The sequence below is a fragment of the Bufo bufo genome, chromosome 3 (genome assembly GCF_905171765.1).
Source record: "Bufo bufo chromosome 3, aBufBuf1.1, whole genome shotgun sequence".
In the NCBI taxonomy this organism is placed as follows: domain Eukaryota; kingdom Metazoa; phylum Chordata; class Amphibia; order Anura; family Bufonidae; genus Bufo; species Bufo bufo.
This window is the reverse complement of record NC_053391.1, coordinates 158,333,051-158,340,793: the sequence shown is the minus strand read 5'-3', so window position 1 is coordinate 158,340,793 and position 7,743 is coordinate 158,333,051. Positions and strand designations below refer to the sequence as shown.

At 39.2% G+C, this 7,743-nt stretch overlaps 1 pseudogene; it reads right to left on the bottom strand.

The window, feature by feature from the left end:
* Positions 1-1,362: 1,362 nt before the first annotated feature.
* Positions 1,363-1,506, bottom strand: LOC120996723 (annotated as a pseudogene).
* Positions 1,507-7,743: the final 6,237 nt, after the last annotated feature.

The window sequence follows — 7,743 nt, the reverse complement described above, 5'->3', positions numbered from 1 at the left end:
TATTGACATAACAAAAACATAAAACATTATTATTTAACAAACATATCTTATCTTTCCATCTATCATTTCCCACATTAACTACACTCTATATCCTGCTTTTTTCTTACTTGCCATAAGAGTATCGTTTATATAGCGATAATCTTCAGTTGGCAAAGCATATCTCTTATACATACCCTCCATTATTCCTTCTTCCAATTTAAATTTTCTACAAAAACCTTTGTAGTCATACTCATATTCCCTCATTACTTTTTTCCGGCTCCTATCTATCTGCTCTTCATCATACTCCTTTCTCAACCCCAAAATTATTGAATGAATCCCATCTGAAACCGCATAACGACTTTTCATCATATCTTCTATAGACTTCTCTTTCTCTTCTTCTATTTCTTCTACCTCATCCACTTCTTCTAAATCCGAGGGCTCTTCAGACTCCCCAGACTTCTCTGCGGGCTTATCCGAGGCCCCCTCAAAAAAAGCTACTATAACTTCACTTGATAGGTCTTGCAATACAATAGACTCGTCCTTTTTCTTCTTTTTATCACTGTTCCTCTTAGGACAATCCTTAAATTTATGTTCTGAGCTTTTGCACAAATTGCATCTTAACCTTCCTGGACACTCCTTTGGCATGTGTGAACTGGCACCACAAATTCCACAACTATCTTTGGGGCAGTTTCCCCCTTCATGTCCATACTTATGGCATTGACGGCAGTAAACAGGCATTCCTTTGAAGAAAATATCCCCATTTATCTTTCCTATCTTAAACCTTGCATTCGGCAAACAGGGACAATTCTTCTCATCCACTTTAAATTTTGCCACAAATTTCCGTTTGCTCGTCCAAAAGCCAAATTCATTATAAATTTTCCCTTTAGGTACAACATATTCACAATAACTCTTTAAGAAAGTCCAAACGTTCTCACCATCCACCAATGGTGAATACATCTTCACAATTATCAATTTTTCTTGGCAAGGAAAATGAGGTATTATCCTAATTCCTTCCCATCTCGCATCTCTTAAGGAAAGTATCTTTTCTACATAAAAGTCACAAACCTCTTGGTTCAGATATACAACATCGTAGATTCCTCTTTTTGGATAGTCCATTATGGCCAACACGTCCTGTTTTCGGATCTTCACAAGGTCCAACAGAATCTCCTTCATAACGAACTGAAATCCCTTCCTCTCTCTGTATCCATCCAAAACGAAAAAATGCACTGTGTGCGGCACCTTTTCAAATTCCGGAATTGCTGATCCAGCTTCTTCCACGGGGACTCCTTGAAGGTTCGCCATCTCGACAAAAATCCTCCACCCCTCCGAAGAGACGTGAGGTGATCGCTTCCCGTTGCTTGGGGACTAGGCCGACTGCCCAATAGCAGCAGGGGGGTGAAGTCCAGGCTATGAACCCGAACGATCCCCCCAGGCCGAGCAGCCGGGTACCCCAAGCACCTCCGGCCAAGACCAAGGCAGCACCTCTCGATACTACACTTGATCTTAGCCAAAAGGCCAAGAAGCGATCTTGCTCAACAACATATATATATATATTTTTTTTTAAGTTGGTAATCCCTTACCAGGGATAACACATTTTTATTAAAACACATATTTACATAAAAAACATATTTGACATTTCTCATACAAACAAAACATATCAAATCAAATATATTCAGGTCTTACACCATCTTTCCAGGCATAACATGCCATAAGTAGCATACCATCCTTATCTAATTCTGTACTCTCTGTTATCTTATCTGGTAATCTTTCCCGATCATAGGGGTGAACATTATAAAGTTGAATAAACCTCTCTCTACTCGCACCTATGCACTGCGTGCAGAATTATTAGGCAAATGAGTATTTTGACCACATCATCCTCTTTATGCATGTTGTCTTACTCCAAGCTGTATAGGCTCGAAAGCCTACTACCAATTAAGCATATTAGGTGATGTGCATCTCTGTAATGAGAAGGGGTGTGGTCTAATGACATCAACACCCTATATTAGGTGTGCATAATTATTAGGCAACTTCCTTTCCTTTGGCAAAATGGGTCAAAAGAAGGACTTGACAGGCTCAGAAAAGTCAAAAATAGTGAGATATCTTGCAGAGGGATGCAGCACTCTTAAATTTGCAAAGTTTCTGAAGCGTGATCATCGAACAATCAAGCGTTTCATTCAAAATAGTCAACAGGGTCGCAAGAAGCGTGTGGAAAAACCAAGGCGCAAAATAACTGCCCATGAACTGAGAAAAGTCAAGCGTGCCGCTGCCAAGATGCCACTTGCCACCAGTTTGGCCATATTTCAGAGCTGCAACATCACTGGAGTGCCCAAAAGCACAAGGTGTGCAATACTCAGAGACATGGCCAAGGTAAGAAAGGCTGAAAGACGACCACCACTGAACAAGACACACAAGCTGAAACGTCAAGACAGGGCCAAGAAATATCTCAAGACTGATTTTTCTAAGGTTTTATGGACTGATGAAATGAGAGTGAGTCTTGATGGGCCAGATGGATGGGCCCGTGGCTGGATTGGTAAAGGGCAGAGAGCTCCAGTCCGACTCAGACGCCAGCAAGGTGGAGGTGGAGTACTGGTTTGGGCTGGTATCATCAAAGATGAGCTTGTGGGGCGTTTTCGGGTTGAGGATGGAGTCAAGCTCAACTCCCAGTCCTACTGTCAGTTTCTGGAAGACACCTTCTTCAAGCAGTGGTACAGGAAGAAGTCTGCATCCTTCAAGAAAAACATGATTTTCATGCAGGACAATGCTCCATCACACGCGTCCAAGTACTCCACAGCGTGGCTGGCAAGAAAGGGTATAAAAGAAGAAAATCTAATGACATGGCCTCCTTGTTCACCTGATCTGAACCCCATTGAGAACCTGTGGTCCATCACCAAATGTGAGATTTACAAGGAGGGAAAACAGTACACCTCTCTGAACAGTGTCTGGGAGGCTGTGGTTGCTGCTGCACGCAATGTTGATGGTTAACAGATCAAAACACTGACAGAATCCATGGATGGCAGGCTTTTGAGTGTCCTTGCAAAGAAAGGTGGCTATATTGGTCACTGATTTGTTTTTGTTTTGTTTTTGAATGTCAGAAATGTATATTTGTGAATGTTGAGATGTTATATTGGTTTCACTGGTAAAAATAAATAATTGAAATGGGTATATATTTGTTTTTTGTTAAGTTGCCTAATAATTATGCACAGTAATAGTCACCTGCACACACAGATATCCCCCTAAAATAGCTAAAACTAAAAACAAACTAAAAACTACTTCCAAAAATATTCAGCTTTGATATTAATGAGTTTTTTGGGTTCATTGAGAACATGGTTGTTGTTCAATAATAAAATTAATCCTCAAAAATACAACTTGCCTAATAATTCTGCACTCCCTGTATAATTACGGACATATTTAAATAAGGCAGGTAAATTTGCCCCAGTTTTTTGTAACCTATCTATCTCATTCCACATTTTCTGTCTATGGGCTTCTTCTTCTGGATTTTTTTCAATGTTGCTCAACAACATATTTTTTTTTTAAGTTGGCAATCCCTTGTACAGGGATAACACTTTTTATTTAAAAACCAACAAAATTATACAACCATTTACATCTTATAAAAAAATATGAAAACTGTTATAAATACATAATTAAAATGACATGGTGGCACATTACATTGTTGTATTCCAATCATTTAAAAACCATTCCCTTGCAAGGGTGGCATTAGTTTTCTTATCAATCAAATAATAAATATACAGTTCACACAGACAGAGACCAAAAACATCTTCAACTGATAAAACCTCCTGTTTAAAAATTAAAATGTTCCTGGCCTTCCATAGAGCTTCGTTAGCGCAATTCACCGTCTTCCATGCCTTTGTTTTGTGGGCAACTGATGGGCATTCCATAAAACCATATAAAATCAAGTTGTAATTAAAAGTCCTTATACCGGCGATCTTTTTTAAAAGGGGGTGCAGTTTTCTCCAGAAGGCTTGTGCAAAGGAGCAGGTCCACAGAAGATGGTGCACGGTTTCCACTTCTTGGCATCCTTCTCTTGGGCAGATTTCCGATCTTACGTAGCCTCTTCTGTATTGGAATGCCCGGCATGGAAGACATTGGTGAATGCAGCTCCAGGCCAGGTCCTTCTGTGTGTTAAAAAGGTAAGAAATATTGATTAGATTAAAAGTATTAGTGCATATTTCTTCACTGAAATTCCCTACTTCACACACTCTCTCTTTATCTCTTATTTCCTTTATTAGTTTTTTACTATCTTTTAGTTCGTTTACACTTTTATTTTTTAGATTAAAATCGGTCACTATTTTTTCTAAAACTTGATATTTAACAGGTAATTTAAAAGCGTAAGGTACGGATAAAACTGTGTTAAACCAACCAAACCTTCTCATAAAAAAACCTGTATTAAAACGTATAAAATATGACCAATAATGATCTTTAAAAAGTGCATTAAAACAGAGACTAAAAATTTTTATTAAGAGAAACCTATTAAAATCAGGAAAATCCTTGCCACCCTTGGATTTGGGTTTCGTCACAATCTCTCTTCTCAGCTTTTCCATTCTGGAACTCCAAAAGAAGGTAAAACAAGCTTTAGTTATTTTCCATAAAAGCACAACAGGAGGGGGGAAGACCATACTTAAGTATAATAAAATAGGTAAAATAACCATTTTTATAATTAAAACTTTTCCTTCCATAGTTAATTTTCTCATGTTCCACATACATATCTTTTAATTGACTTTTTGTGCCACCATGTCCCAACTATAAAAACCACTGTTAGACTCATTAAAGGAGATACCTAAAAATTTTACGCTGTTAGATACAGGAACTGGTATATCCCTTAGTTCCATGCTTCCGATATTTAAAACACTGCTTTTGCTAAGATTTATTTTAAAACTGGAAGCACAACAATAAAATTGAATTTGTTTCAGAGTTTTCTGAACCGAAAGGGTGTCCCTGCAAAGTACCGCAACGTCATCCATGTACCCCACTGCTTTAGCCTCTAATCCCCCCCCTCCTGGCAGGGGGACTCCTCGGATTTGCTTATCACGTCTAATTGCGCACAATAGAGGCTCTAACGCACATATAAAAAGCAGTGGGGACAAGGGACACCCTTGTTTTACCCCAGACTTTAAAAATATTTCTTGTGTTTTAAAACCATTGACTAAAATTCTACTTGAGCAGTCCTTATAAAAAGCTTTTAAAGACAGTAAAAAACCTTCTGGTATACCCATTCTTTCTAAAACCTTAAAAAGATAAAAATGAGAGACTCTGTCGAACGCTTTTTCAAAGTCGACTGATAAAATAGCTAATTTGTTATTTCTGGACTTTGAATCATCTATACAGTCTTTAATCAAGTTAAGATTATCCCAAATACTCCTTCCTGGAATTGCGCATACCTGGTTTGGATGAATTATTTTGTCAATTATGGCTTTTAATCTATTTGCGCATATTTTTGCCATAATTTTATAATCTGTATTTAAAAGGGTTATTGGTCTCCAGTTCTTTAAATCTGTTTTGTCACCTTTTTTAAATAAAAGGGAGACCTCACCTTTTTTCCAGGATTTGGGTAAAACCTTAGAATTAAAAACTTCGCTAAAAAGACTATAAAAATCATCTTTTAAAAGGCTATAAAACTTCACATAAAATTCACTGGGTATACCATCCGGCCCAGGTACTTTACCTGCTTTAAAACTTTTGACTGTCTCAAGGATTTCCTGCTCCGACAGGTCTTGTAATAAAACCTGTTTTGAAGCAGGATCTAAAAAGGTGGTGATCTCCTTCAATGAGTCTTTCATAAAATTCTGATCCACAGGTTTCACACTGAAAAGGGAAGTATAAAAACCATGAACTTTATTTAAAATACTTTGCACATTAAAATCGCCTTCAATACTTTCAATTACATTTTTCTTATGTGTTTTTTTAAAAAAAATACCTTGAACACGTTTCATTCTCCTCCACAAACTGCACCCTAGAACGGAAAATAATTTCTTTACCCTTCCGTTCTAAAAATTGCGTAATTTCTTTTTTTAAATCTTCTATCTCTTTGTCAACATTAATATCACAGTCTCGGAACTTATATAAAGTTTGCAGACGGATATTTAAAATTTTAAAAGAGGCTCTTTTTTCTTTGGCTTTGTTTTTGCTAACTTTAATAAAAAAATCTTAAATTTTTTTCTTCATACCCTCCCACCATACACTGGTGGGAGTATCTGGCTCTTTTTTCCGTCTGCATTCTTTATAAAACCCACTAAAATCAGTTAAAACCTGTGGATCATCCAATAGGGAAACGTTCATTTTCCAGGATTTTTTACCGTAAAACTTATTAAGATCATGCTTTATGCTAAAATATAAAAGCCTATGATCTGATAAAACATTAGTTAAAACTTCGCATTTAAAAGGCAGTAACTGTTCATTACAAAAAATAAAATCAATCCTTGATTTGCAATTAATGTTACTCCAGGTAACGCCGGCTTCCTCCGGGCTATCCCTGTTACACTCCTTATACACATCTAACAGATTAAAATCATTCACAATATTTTTCAATAGCCCGGAGGTTTTGTCATAATTTCGACTCACAGAACTTGACAGCCGGCGTTCCCCTCTTATTATACAGTTAAAATCACCTGCAAGTATAAAAGGATCAGTGGTGTTAATAAAAAGAGATAAAATTTCCAACATTCTTGCTCTCTCATTTTTGTCAGGTGATCCATAAAAATTTAAAAACTGCCATTTAACACCATCTATAAAAGCTTTAACTAATAAAATACGACCTGGTAAAATTTCATTAATATCATCAATTAAAACGTTTCCCTTAAAAAGTATGGCGACCCCACCTGATCTGGACTCATTTGATCCAGACCAGATGGATGGCCCGTGCTGCCAATCTTCTTATAGGAGATAGCATGTGGGATGCCGCATTCCTGTAGGAAGAAAACTGATGCCGAGAAAAAGGATAAAAAATTAAAAAGTGCAATCCTTCTGCTTCTCTGTTTGGCGCCTTTTACATTAAAAGTAATGGCTTTTAGTACTGTATCCATTTTTTTTTTTTAAAAGGGAAAAAACAAACACTAAGAATAAATACCAGCGGGACCAGAAATCTTAATTGCCGCTCACGTCCCCACCATATGATGACACTGTAAGCAGTGAATCTGCGGGAGAGGAACTGCCCTCGCTCAGATAGGTGCCGGCAGCCGCATACTGGTAAACCGGCAGGCAAGCCTCTGACAGTCCTGGCTGGGTCTCCATTATCTGACCATTTAGGTCCTCTTCATCAGGTGGGTCCCCAGCGGGCTCCGACTTTCCCCCCTCGACCTGAGAGGACTCAGGCCCTTCAACAAGGGGATGCTGCGCGCACGGCAGCGGGTCGGAGGCCTCTATGGTGTCCATACCCTCCCTCCCTACCTGGTCAGGCAGGGAGGAGGTTTCAGGGGGGGCCACGTCCGCCTTTACTGCCAGGCCGGACGTTTCCATCTGCTCCCCCTTACCCAGGTTCCTTAACGAGCGCCTCCTATTGCCTCGCTTTCGGGGACCCTCCTGCTCTTGTTCGCTCTCTTCAGAGTCGGTGTCGATCTCTGGAGACCCAGCCTGTGGAGCAGGCCCGATTTTCCCCTCCTGCACCTCCATCGGGGGCAATTCGGGCCTCGCGCTTCCTTGCTCCCTGTCATGCTTGCGTTTGGCCGCTCTCATTGCCTGAGACTTGTTTTTACCCCTTCTGCCCTGCGTCTGCCAGGCACCTTCCTCAGCCCCTTCCTCTTGACCGTCATG